General features: G+C 48.8%; 1 pseudogene; it reads right to left on the reverse strand.

Annotated features, from left to right (window-relative positions):
- Positions 1–1,605: 1,605 nt before the first annotated feature.
- LOC140404283 (signal peptidase complex catalytic subunit SEC11A pseudogene) lies at positions 1,606–2,082 on the reverse strand (annotated as a pseudogene).
- Positions 2,083–11,326: the final 9,244 nt, after the last annotated feature.

Raw genomic sequence — 11,326 nt, forward strand, 5'->3', positions numbered from 1 at the left:
CCACATACAAAGGGTCACTCACACTCACTCTACCACCATCTTATTTAAGGTGAATGAAAAGATTGGGATAGTAGAGGTGAACTGGCAACAGATGACCCCAACTATCCAATAATCCAGTGCTAATATCTACATTACAGTCCAAATGTATACACACTGGTCTGTAATAAAGGTCGAGAATCTTGGGCAGGCATCGCTCTCTCTCTCCACGAGTCGAATTCTCCGTCCCGTTCTATCGGTAGCACGGGAGCTCAGTGGTATCACAGTTGTTTCACAGCTGCAGGGTCCCAGGATTGATTCCCGGCTTGGGTCACTGTCTGTGTGGAGTTTGCACTTTCTCCCCGTGTCTGCGTGGGTTTCCTCCGGGTGCTCCGGTTTCCTCAGTCCGAAGATGCGCGGGTTAGGTGGATTGGCCATGCTAAATTGCCCTTAGTGTCCAAAAAGGTTAGGTGGGGTCACTGGATTACGGGGATAGGGTGGAGGTGTGGGCTTAGGGAGGGTGCTCTTTCCAAGGGCTGGTGCAGACTCGATGGGCCGAATGGCCTCCTTCTGCACTGTAAATTCTATCTTTGGATCTGGCAAACAATTAGCTGGACAGATCCATTGATCCATTCACTGTCTTTGGGTTACAGCACCTGCCAGCCATTTATTGTACTGTAGCTGCTTTGGTTAGACGTTATGTGAGGTTTCCAAACAGTTTGAGGGACCAGGGTATTTCTTAGATTTGCTGGGTAAGTGAACACGGAGGTGAGTTTAATGTTCTCTGTATGCATGGACGACCAGATCTTTGTAGTTGAAGTGATCAGAGAACATACGGCTTTGTAAATGAACAAAGCTGTTTATTAAGTAACTAAAACACTCAAGGGTTTCTATGATGTCTACTAAGATTACAGTTGGATACGATGGCTAAATACAAACAACTATGATTAACTATTATTAATTACTGTTGACTCAGGAGCTGCTCGATCTCTATCTGGACTCTGTGCCTGCTGTGCAGCTACTGTGTCTGTGTTGTCCAGGTTGTGTCTCTGACATGTGGGTGTCTTCCTGTCGCCACGCCACCTGTGGCCGGATGCTAGAATTGTAATCTATGTATGCAGGTGCTAATGTTTATATACAGTTTGGTTATCATGTTATATACACAAATGGTATTCTACATACCATTACAGTGACCTGCTCCACTCTGCACAGGGAAACACTTTTGCATTTGTACTGAAACAATGATAGCAAACCCAAACCATCGGCAAGCTAAAATTCTGCAGCATGCATGCGGACCCACCTGGTTTCAAACTCCAGTAACCCCCCCCCAATTTTACACCTCCCTCCCCAACCAAACGAGTGACCAACTTTGGATTGCGTTAGAAGCCTAAATTCAGAAGCCAAAAGTAACAGGGAGAGTTATCATCTTCAAGGTGACATCTTTCGGTCCATCACTAAAGAATATTCCTGCAGTCATCGCCATAAAAAAAAAACACGGAATCAACATCCGGGCAGAAATCCACGGGAATAAGCTGCAGAATTGCACATCTGCTGGCCATTTTCTTCATTTTAAACATTTGGCTTGGGGTTAGAAACCGCGAATATCCTCAGGCAAACCCCATCCATTCTTCACTCCTGCTGGATGAGGACAAAGAGCCCCAGCAAAACGAGGGACTGGAATTTTGGACAGTCATTCACCAAGATGGTCACTATACCTATGTAGGGTACAAACCCACTTGCTTGCCCCACAACCTCTTTCTTCTCTCGCCAGTGTTGCCCCTGTTGTAGAGGCCTCGGTCATCAACAGCATTGTTGTCACCTTCTCGTCAGGAATTTTATGTCCCCATTTTCCTTCCCATGAATTTTCAGCACCCTGTGTACTATTTCTCGACCACAATTTCGCCAACTCAATTGGGACCTTCTGCACATTTGGTCAGAAAGTGGTCACCTCTGTGGAAGGCAGTTTCCATACTCCCACTGTGAACAATGACAATCGAGCTTTCGCTTCCCATCAGAACCATCAATCCTTTTCAGATCATCAGTGCACAAGACGCGGTCATACCAGAATTTTAACACTTGATAATGCAAATGCCGCTTATTCAGGCGCCGTACAGCACTGAGAGAATCCAGCGACATCATGGGGATGGCCATTGCCTGGCACTTGTGTGGTGCAAATGTTACATAGAACATAGAACATAGAAAATACAGCACAGAACAGGCCCTTCGGCCCACGATGTTGTGCCGAACCTTTGTCCTAGATTAATCATAGATTATCATTGAATTTACAGTGCAGAAGGAGGCCATTCGGCCCTTTGAGTCTGCACCGGCTCTTGGAAAGAGCACCATACCCAAACTCAACACCTCCACCCAACACCAAGGGCAATTTGGACATTAAGGGCAATTTATCATTGGCCAATTCACCTAACCCGCACATCTTTGGACTGTGGGAGGAAACCGGAGCACCCGGAGGAAACCCACGCAGACACGGGGAGGACGTGCAGACTCCGCACAGACAATGACCCAAGCCGGAATCGAACCTGGGACCCTGGAGCTGTGAAGCAATTGCGCTATCCACAATGCTACCGTGCTGCCCTTAAGAACAAATAAATCTACACTATATCATTTTACCGTCATCCATGTACCTATCCAATAGCTGCTTGAAGGTCCCTAATGTTTCCGACTCAACTACTTCCACAGGCAGTGCATTCCATGCCCCCACTACTCTCTGGGTAAAGAACCTACCTCTGATATCCCTCCTATATCTTCCACCTTTCACCTTAAATTTATGTCCCCTTGTAATGGTGTGTTCCACCCGGGGAAAAAGTCTCTGACTGTCTACTCTATCTATTCCCCTGATCATCTTATAAACCTCTATCAAGTCGCCCCTCATCCTTCTCCGCTCTAATGAGAAAAGGCCTTACTTGCAACTTGTCAGCCCGAGCCCGGGTATTGTCCAGGTCTTTGTCATGGACTGCTTCAGCATCTGAGGAGTCAAGAATGGTGCTGAACATTGTGCTGTAGGAGCCAGGTATTTCGAATACAACTAGTATGGGTAAAAGATAGCGGTTTAAGCATAAATGTTGAGCCCCAGTTTTAAATACCCATTTATACAGCATAATTCACTTTTACTGAGGTCCGTTGTTCTGGCAAATGCATATTTTCAAAGACAGTGTGACATTAAAAAAAGCACAGTTGCAAGATAATTTGACTCTGTCTTGTGCTAATTGTCAAGGCCAAGGGATTGAATACACAGCAACATGAAGGCACCATTGTTCACAATGCAGATAACAGCTAGGTCAGAAAAGCTGATGTTGCACATTGAAGATGGACGGCTTGCCATCAAATCAAATGTGTTTGAGTCTAACCCAAACCAATTAGGATTATATTGGGGTGTAATTAGACGACTTAAGACAGATATGAAAGTGTATAACTGAAAAGTTTCTCCCGGCCATTTTAGGTTTGGTTTTAGTGTTTAGTTTAGTCAGTTTTGTCCTTTATAGTCTCCATTTTAGAGATGTCTTTTGGGGGTTCTGTCAGCCTAACAGTCTGTGTCAGTGATGTTAGTCCACTTTTGACTTTGAGTTTGAGTTTAGCTGAAGATTAGCTTTCTCTCTCTTTTCATGTTTCATTGCCAGACTTTGACCTTTTAAAAAGTTACTTTCGAGCTGTCTGCCTAAGCAAAGAAAGATAATGTCTGTAATTCTCTGAAAGCTTCGAATTGTCTACGAATTGCCTTTTAAATGACTTTCAAATTGTAATCAAGCGACTACAAATAAAACAATTCTTTTTGGCACCTGAGGAGTTTATACTGCAAATTTCTGCTGAGTTCCAGTATTCGCAAAGTGCTACTGATAACCGAATAGCAGAGATGATATAAATTCCTTCAACTATACACAGTCGAATAATACAAGGAATCAAACAACTTAACTCAGTCTACAAATATTACAAATCTTACAACTTGTCGTATTGCGCCAGGACTTGATTCATCAACTAAGCTTCCCCCAAACTTGGAGTGGTTCGACAGGTTAAAGTGGTCACCTCTGTGGAAGGCAGTTTCCATACTCCCACTGTGAATAACGACAATCGAGCTTTCGCTTCCCATCAGAACCATCAATCCTTTTCAGATCATCAGTGCAGAAGACGCGATCATACCAGAATTTTAACACTTGATAATGCAACTGCCGCTTATTCAGGCGCCGTACAGCACTGAGAGAATCCAGCGACATCATGGAGATGGCCATTGCCTGGCACTTGTGTGGTGCAAATGTTACTTGCAACTTGTCAGCCCGAGCCCGGGTATTGTCCAGGTCTTTGTCATGGACTGCTTCAGCATCTGAGGAGTCACGAATGGTGCTGAACATTGTGCGAACATCCCCACTTCCTTTTTTTCCCCCAATTAAGGGTCAATTTTAGCGTAGCCAATCCACCTACCCTGCACACCTTTGGTGAGACCCAGGGAGACACGGGAAGAATGTGCTAACTCCATACGGACAGTGACCCGATGCCGTGAGGCAGTAATGCTAACCACTGCGCCACTGTGCTGCCCTACATTCCCACTTCTGACCTTATGATAGAGGGAAGGTCATTGATGAAGCAGCTGGTGATGGTTGGGCCCAGAACTTAACCCTGAGGGACACCTGCAGGGGTTTGTGGGAACTGAAATAATTGACCTCCAACAACCACAACCACCTTCCCTTGTGCTAGGTTTGACTCCAACCAGTGGAGAATTTCCACCTGATTTTCATTGACTCCAATTTTGCTAGGGTTCCTCAATGCCTCACTCAGCCAAATGCTGCCCTGATGTCAAGGTCAGTCAAATTCACCTCACCTCTGGGGTTCAACTCTTTTTTTTAATATATAAATTTAGAGTACCCAATTCAGTTTTTTCCAATTAAAGGGCAATTTAGCGCGGCCAATCCACCTAGCCTGCACATCTTTGGGTTGTGGGGGCGAAACCCACGCAGACACGGGGAGAATGTGCAAACTCCACACGGACAGTGACCCAGAGCCGGGATCGAACCTGGGACCTCGGCGCCTTGAGGCAGCAGTGCTAACCCACTGCGCCACCGTGCTGCCTCGGGGTTCAGCTCTTCTGACCATGTTTGGAGCAACGGGGTAAAGAGATCACGAGCCAAGTGGCCCAGGCTGAACCCAAAATCAAGAGTAGGCTGATGGAGTGGAGAAGGATGGATTGGATTTGCCCTGTTTTTTGTGGATAGGACGTACCTGGACAATTTTCTACATTGTTGTGTAGATAACAGTGACATGGCAGGTTATAAAGACAAACAGTCACGGTGTATTGTCAGTGAAAAGGCAAAATGCAAATATTACCTGGGCATTGATATAGGACACAGCATTTGCTTGCTTTGTTTCGACCGAGAGGCCAATCTGGAAGGAGACACGTGAGCATTCTGGACCCACTGACCTTTCACTACATTCCCCTCAATAAATGACCGACACAACACCCAGCAACACCTCATGCACACTGACTCATTAATAGCAGAACCACACCGGAACATCACCTGTTCCATCCAACAGAGGCTGGAAGTCCCAGAGGAGCCAATTAATATTCAAACGCCTACACCGAGCAAAGAAATATAGTGAAAGTGCTCAAAGTGCCCGTATTACTCAGGAGTTCCTGATCATTCCCTTTCATGTTTCAGAAAATATTCATAATTTAGTGAGAACTAATTTCCGTGTCATAGTTGCCATTGCGAATTCTGTTTTTCTGTATTAGTTATCTGGCTGGGGTGCTGGCCATATCAAAATTTGATAATATCTTGCAACCATGTTGTGACAGTTTTCTGTAATTCTTTGGAATTAGAGACTTTCTCTTCAGCCTTTCGCACCATCAGCACATCCCAAGCTGCTTTAATGTTGGTGAAGATCTGTCTGACGGTAGCCAATGTTGTGATTCAGGATGTATTTACATTGGGCGCGAATCTTCCCAAAAGTGAACAAAGGTCCACCGAGTGAGCGCGTTTCGCCGCGTGTTTCCCGGCGCTCGCAGTGCTGAGAAACACATGGCTATTCAACACAACTTGTGTTGAATAATGGACCTAAATGGGGAATACGCGGCCAATGCCGCACATGGCCCTGTTTTTTATAATGGGGAGCTCTGCTCGCCGGAACTCCCCGTTGTAGCGAGGTCGGGCGCCATTTAAAAATGGCGTCCAATCTCCAAGGCCCCCAAAAGAATCCCCGACCTCCCTCCCAGCCCGAACGCAATATGGGAGGGTCCCCGGAACCCCACCCCCCCCACCCCCCCAACACCCATACCAGGCAACCCTGGCCCGATCGCGCGTGCACACAAATGCCAGCTTGGCACCTTGACAGTGCCAACCTGGCACCCTGGCAGTGCCCATGCCAGCTGGCAGTGCCAGAGTTCCAGGCCGGCACTACCAGGGTACCTGCAGTGCTGGGGCACCACCCTGCCCAAAGCGCATGCAGCTGCGGGCCTCCAACCCCCTTGGAGGCCCCTCCCCCCACCCTCCCCGAGCGCTGTTGCGTCTGGTCCACGTTTGTAGGACCAGTTCCAAACGCCGCTCGCCTGAGGTCTCTGGGGCAAAGGTGCTGAATCCCAAAGCCTCAGGAACCTCGGGAACATTAGAGTAAGGTTTACTTTGCCAAAAAGCAGGATTCACCTCGCAAGAACGCGTTGAATCTCGTGAGGCGGGATTTCCCGGCTTTCAATGACCGCGCAGCGCCACGGCAAGCTGCTTTTCTGGCTCAGCATGGCCGCGAGATCGCGCCGATTGTATATTTATTGTATCTCCTATGTTTTTCATGTATGGAACGATATGTCCCATAAAAGACTGGGGATTGGATTATTTGTCCACGCCCATGGTAAGATCGCCACGGGCAGGATGAGGACCATGTACAATGTCCATTGACCTTGGGTTGCAATTTCTGGTCGCCTGGAGGCCAAAGAATCCCGCCTTGAGATAGAATTACAAGATCAGGCTGAATGGCCCGTTCCTGTAATTCTGCATCGTTCTCGGTGCGAAGAATATTAACGGCACTAGGAGGCCAGGCAGCATCTCTGGAGAGGAAAACAGTTGACGTTTCGAAGCTGGTGATACTTCGTCAAAGCTGAAACGTTAAAACAGCTGCATTTCCAGCATTTTTTCGCTGTTATTTTCGGCTTTCCAGGGGCGGCAGTATTTAGTTTTTACATCACAGTGTCCTCGCCGGTTACCATGTCGATTACTGGCGGTTTGTGTCAGTTACCGCGTCGTTTCCACTCAGTAGCAGGAAACTACGAGCTGGAGAAAGCCCTGTTTTCCTGCAGCTGCGTGTGTGTGTGAGTGTGTTTTATCAGTGTCGCTGATCACCAGTGTGGGCTGTAACCCAGAGCACCGTGGGTCCTGGCGGTGGAAAGAACTGTTGATGACAGATACAACATAAAACATGCCAGCCAGCGTCTCGGGGCTTCAGTCTCCTCTCTGGACTTGTGTTGGGAGTTAGTACAGTTTATATATTTTCAGCATCAATGAAAGGCAACTGCAAATTAATGCAACTCTGGTCTAGCCAAGGTATGTACGCGTATTTTAACCAGCGCTGTTCCACTCATCTCTGCTCTTTCCTCACCCACTTCCACAGCAATTGTTACATTTCCTTTTTGTCAAAGTGATTTCTTACTTAAGGGCGGCGCAGTGGCATTGGTGGGCACTGCTACCTCACACGCCAGGGACCCCCCGGGTTCGATTCCGACCTGTGTGCGGAGTCTGCACGTTCTCCCCGTGTGTGCGTGGGTTTCCTCCGGGTGCTCCGGTTTCCTCCCACAGTCCAAATATGCGCAGGTTAGGTGGATTGGCCGTGCTAAATTACCCCTTTGTGTCCAATGGTTGCTTGGGGTTACGGGGATAGGGTGGGGGAGTGAGCCTAGGTAGGATGCTCTGTCAGAGGGCCGGTGCAGACTCAATGGGCCGAATGGCCTCCTTCTGCACTTTAGGGATTCTATGATAATTCTCTGACTTTTCCAATGGATTACAGGTGAATAGGAACCATTTTCAGCACTGTCGGGAAGGAAGCAGAGAATGAGAGTTATATGTGCAAAGTGCAGCCCCTTGATAAGCTCAAGGTAGAAGCAGATTCCATTGTAACTTTCAAATGGGAACTGGATAAACACTTGAAACGGGAAGGGGGGGGGGTGGTGAGAGTAATTAAATGTGCAAAGGCAGTGGAGAAACAGCAGGGGACAGAGCGAGGCCAGTGGGATCGTTCTTTCAAAGGGCCAGCGCAGACGCAAACGGCCCGGGTGGCCTCCTTCTGCGCATGGTGGTCCTCCGTAACGCAAAGGCCGGTCAATCTCGACACAGCCACAAAGATGGGGCCCGCTGCTGAGGTGAGAAGCTCCTGAATCTTGAGGTGACTCACAGCTCGGTCGCTGTTGGAGAGAGGAAAGTAGGGTGTGCAGAGGAAGGTACTAATGGAGGTGGTTTTCAGTGAAGCGTTTGCAGAACATGTTGAGCGCAGCAGTTCCTCAAAGCTACGCTTGCAGGCGTGTATGTTTACTCAGCATTCAAGGCTAGATTAAGGACTCAGGTCGTCCGAACTAACATCGCCTTTCAGGATGCTTCATTGCATGGTTTTTATTTTCTTTGTCGGAGAAATCCAAATTATTTTAAGGTCGCCCCTGGAAAGATTTAACCCTCCATCTCCCGGATCCCTATCCCCAATGTGGCACTGGCAGGGTGGGTGGGCGTTTAACCATAGCCTCAGGACCCTGGCCCTGCCAGTCTAAAGGTGGGTCGAGAAAGAGCTCTGGAAGGTCAAGGATTGAGGCTGCCTTGGATCAATGTGCCCTCCTCCCATTGGGAAGCTCTCCGTACAGGCAGCGTTTGGGATGTTAGTGTCTGCTTGTGTTATAGCACAGAGTCTGTGTCAGATCTCTCAGTATCTGAACACTCAGTGCTCGAACGCTCGGAGAGAGCATGAGAGATTCCGAGACAAAAAGAGGCATGAGGGTAAACGGTGGCCGCTCGTAAAAGGATCGAGAACGAGAGAGGCACAGGTCGAAAGTGATTTGCAGAGGAGGCAAACGCGACGTGAGAATAAACTTTTTCACACAGCATCTGGAATGCACGGCCTGAAAGTGTGGTGAAGGCAGGTTCAATCGAGGCCTGCAGGAGGGTGTTAGACGATTATTTTAATAGAAACAATGTGCAGGTGTGCGGGGAAGAGGCATGGGAATAGCGCTAAGTCACGATGCTCGTTTGGAGAGCCGGTGCAGTCACAACGGGCCGAATGGTCTCCTGTGCCGTATCAATTCGCTGATCCAGTTCCCTTTCGAAAGCCCCGATTAAACCTGCCTCCATCGCACTCTCAGGAAGTCCAATCCAGACCCGTGCCCCTCACTGAGTTAAAAAGGTTCCCCCTCAAGGGCAGCACGGTGGCGCAGTGGTTAGCACTGCTGCCTTACGGCGCCGAGGTCCCAGGTTTGATCCCGGCCCCGGGTCACTGTCCATGTGGAGTTTGCACATTTCCCCCCCCCCCCCGCCCCCCGTGTCTGCGTGGGTTTCACCCCCACAGCCCAAAGATGTGCAGGCTAGGTGGATTGGCCACGCTAAATTGCCCCTTAACTGAAAAAATGAATTGGGTACTCTAAATTTAAAAGAAAAAAAAAGGTTTCCCCCCATGTTGTTGTTGCTTCGTTTGACTTTAAATCCGTGCCCTCCACCAATGGTAAACGTTTCCCCCGATCTACCCTGTCGACCCGTCGAGATTTTGACCGTCAGATCTCTGAAGGCGGGATTCTCCGTCCATTCACGGCGGCGGGATTCTCCAGTCAGAGAATGGAGGTTTGGTTGAGTGCCAAATTCTCCGTCCTCGCTGGCAATGGTGTCGGGGCGGACTCACGATGGAGAACCCCGACCGTAACCTTCTCGGTAGCACAGTGGTTAGCACCAGGGACCCGGGCTCGATTCCCGGCTTGGGTCATTGTCTGTGCGGAGTTTGCACGTTCTCCCCGTGTCTGCAGCTGTTTAGAACCTTAATTAGGCCACACTTGGAGTATAGTGTTCAATTCTGGTCGCCACACTACCAGAAGGATGTGGAGGCTTTAGAGAGGGTGCAGAAGAGATTGACCAGGATGTTGCCTGGTATGGAGGGCATTAGTTATGAGGAGCGGTTGAATAAACTCGGTTTGTTCTCACTGGAACAACGGAGGTTGAGGGGCGACCTGATATATAGGTCTACAAAATTATGAGGGGCATAGACAGAGTGGATAGTCAGAGGCTTTTTCCCAAGGTAGAGGGGTCAATTACTAGGGGGCATAGGTTTAAGGTGAGAGGGGCAAGGTTTATAGGAGATGTACGAGGCACGTTTTTTACACAGAGGGTAGTGGGTGCCTGGAAATTCGCTGCCGGAGGAGGTGGTGGAAGCAGGGACGATAGTGACATTTAAGGGGCATCTTGACAAATACATGAATAGGATGGGAATAGAGGGATACGGACTCCGGAAGTGTAGAAGGTTGGTCGGCACAGGCTTGGAGGGCCGAAGGGCTGGTTCCTGTGCTGTACCTTTCTTTGTTCTTTGTTCTTTGTTCTGCGTGGGTTTCCTCCGGGTGCTCCGGTTTCCTCCCACAAGTCCCGAAAGATGTGCTTGTTAGGTGAATTGGACGTTCTGAATTCTCCCTCTGTGTACCCGAACAGGCGCCGGAGTGTGGCGACTAGGGGCTTTTCACAGCAACGTCATTGCAGTGTAAGCCTACTTGTGACATTAATAAAGATTATTATTATCCCCAAGGAAAACAGCCCAATCCTCCCCACCCTATTCTTGTGACTGAAGCTCCTCAGCCCTGGAACCATCCTCGAGAAACATTTCCACGCCCTCTCGAAGACCTTCACATCCTTCCTGAAGCGTGGCTGGCACCCAGGGCTGGACCCAATACTCCATTTTGTCTGGGTGGATTCATGACTGATCGTTACAACCGAGTTATAAAACCCCTTTGCTCACTAGAGGGCAGCAGAATCCCGAGTGTGATAATTCTGTGCGGGGAGGAGAGAAAATGGTTTGATGTCGCAGTTATCCCTGAATTGAGAGAGGGGTTACGGGGATAGGGTGTGGGAGTGGGCCTAGGTAAGGTGCTCTTTCGGAGGGTCAGTGCTGACTCAATGGGCCGAATGGCCTCCTTCTGCACTGTCGAGGTCCTATGGATCCCATGAACCTGTTCCCCCTCAGGAAAGCTACAATGGCTTCAGAAGTAGTCATATCAGAGAATTTACAGTGCAGAAGGAGGCCATTCGGCCCATCTGCACCGGCTCTTGGAAAGAGCACCCTACCATAGGTCAACACATCCACCCTATCCCCATAACCCAGTAACCCCACCCAACACTAAGGTCAATTT

The sequence above is a fragment of the Scyliorhinus torazame genome, chromosome 30, assembly GCF_047496885.1.
Source record: "Scyliorhinus torazame isolate Kashiwa2021f chromosome 30, sScyTor2.1, whole genome shotgun sequence".
In the NCBI taxonomy this organism is placed as follows: Eukaryota; Metazoa; Chordata; class Chondrichthyes; order Carcharhiniformes; family Scyliorhinidae; genus Scyliorhinus; species Scyliorhinus torazame.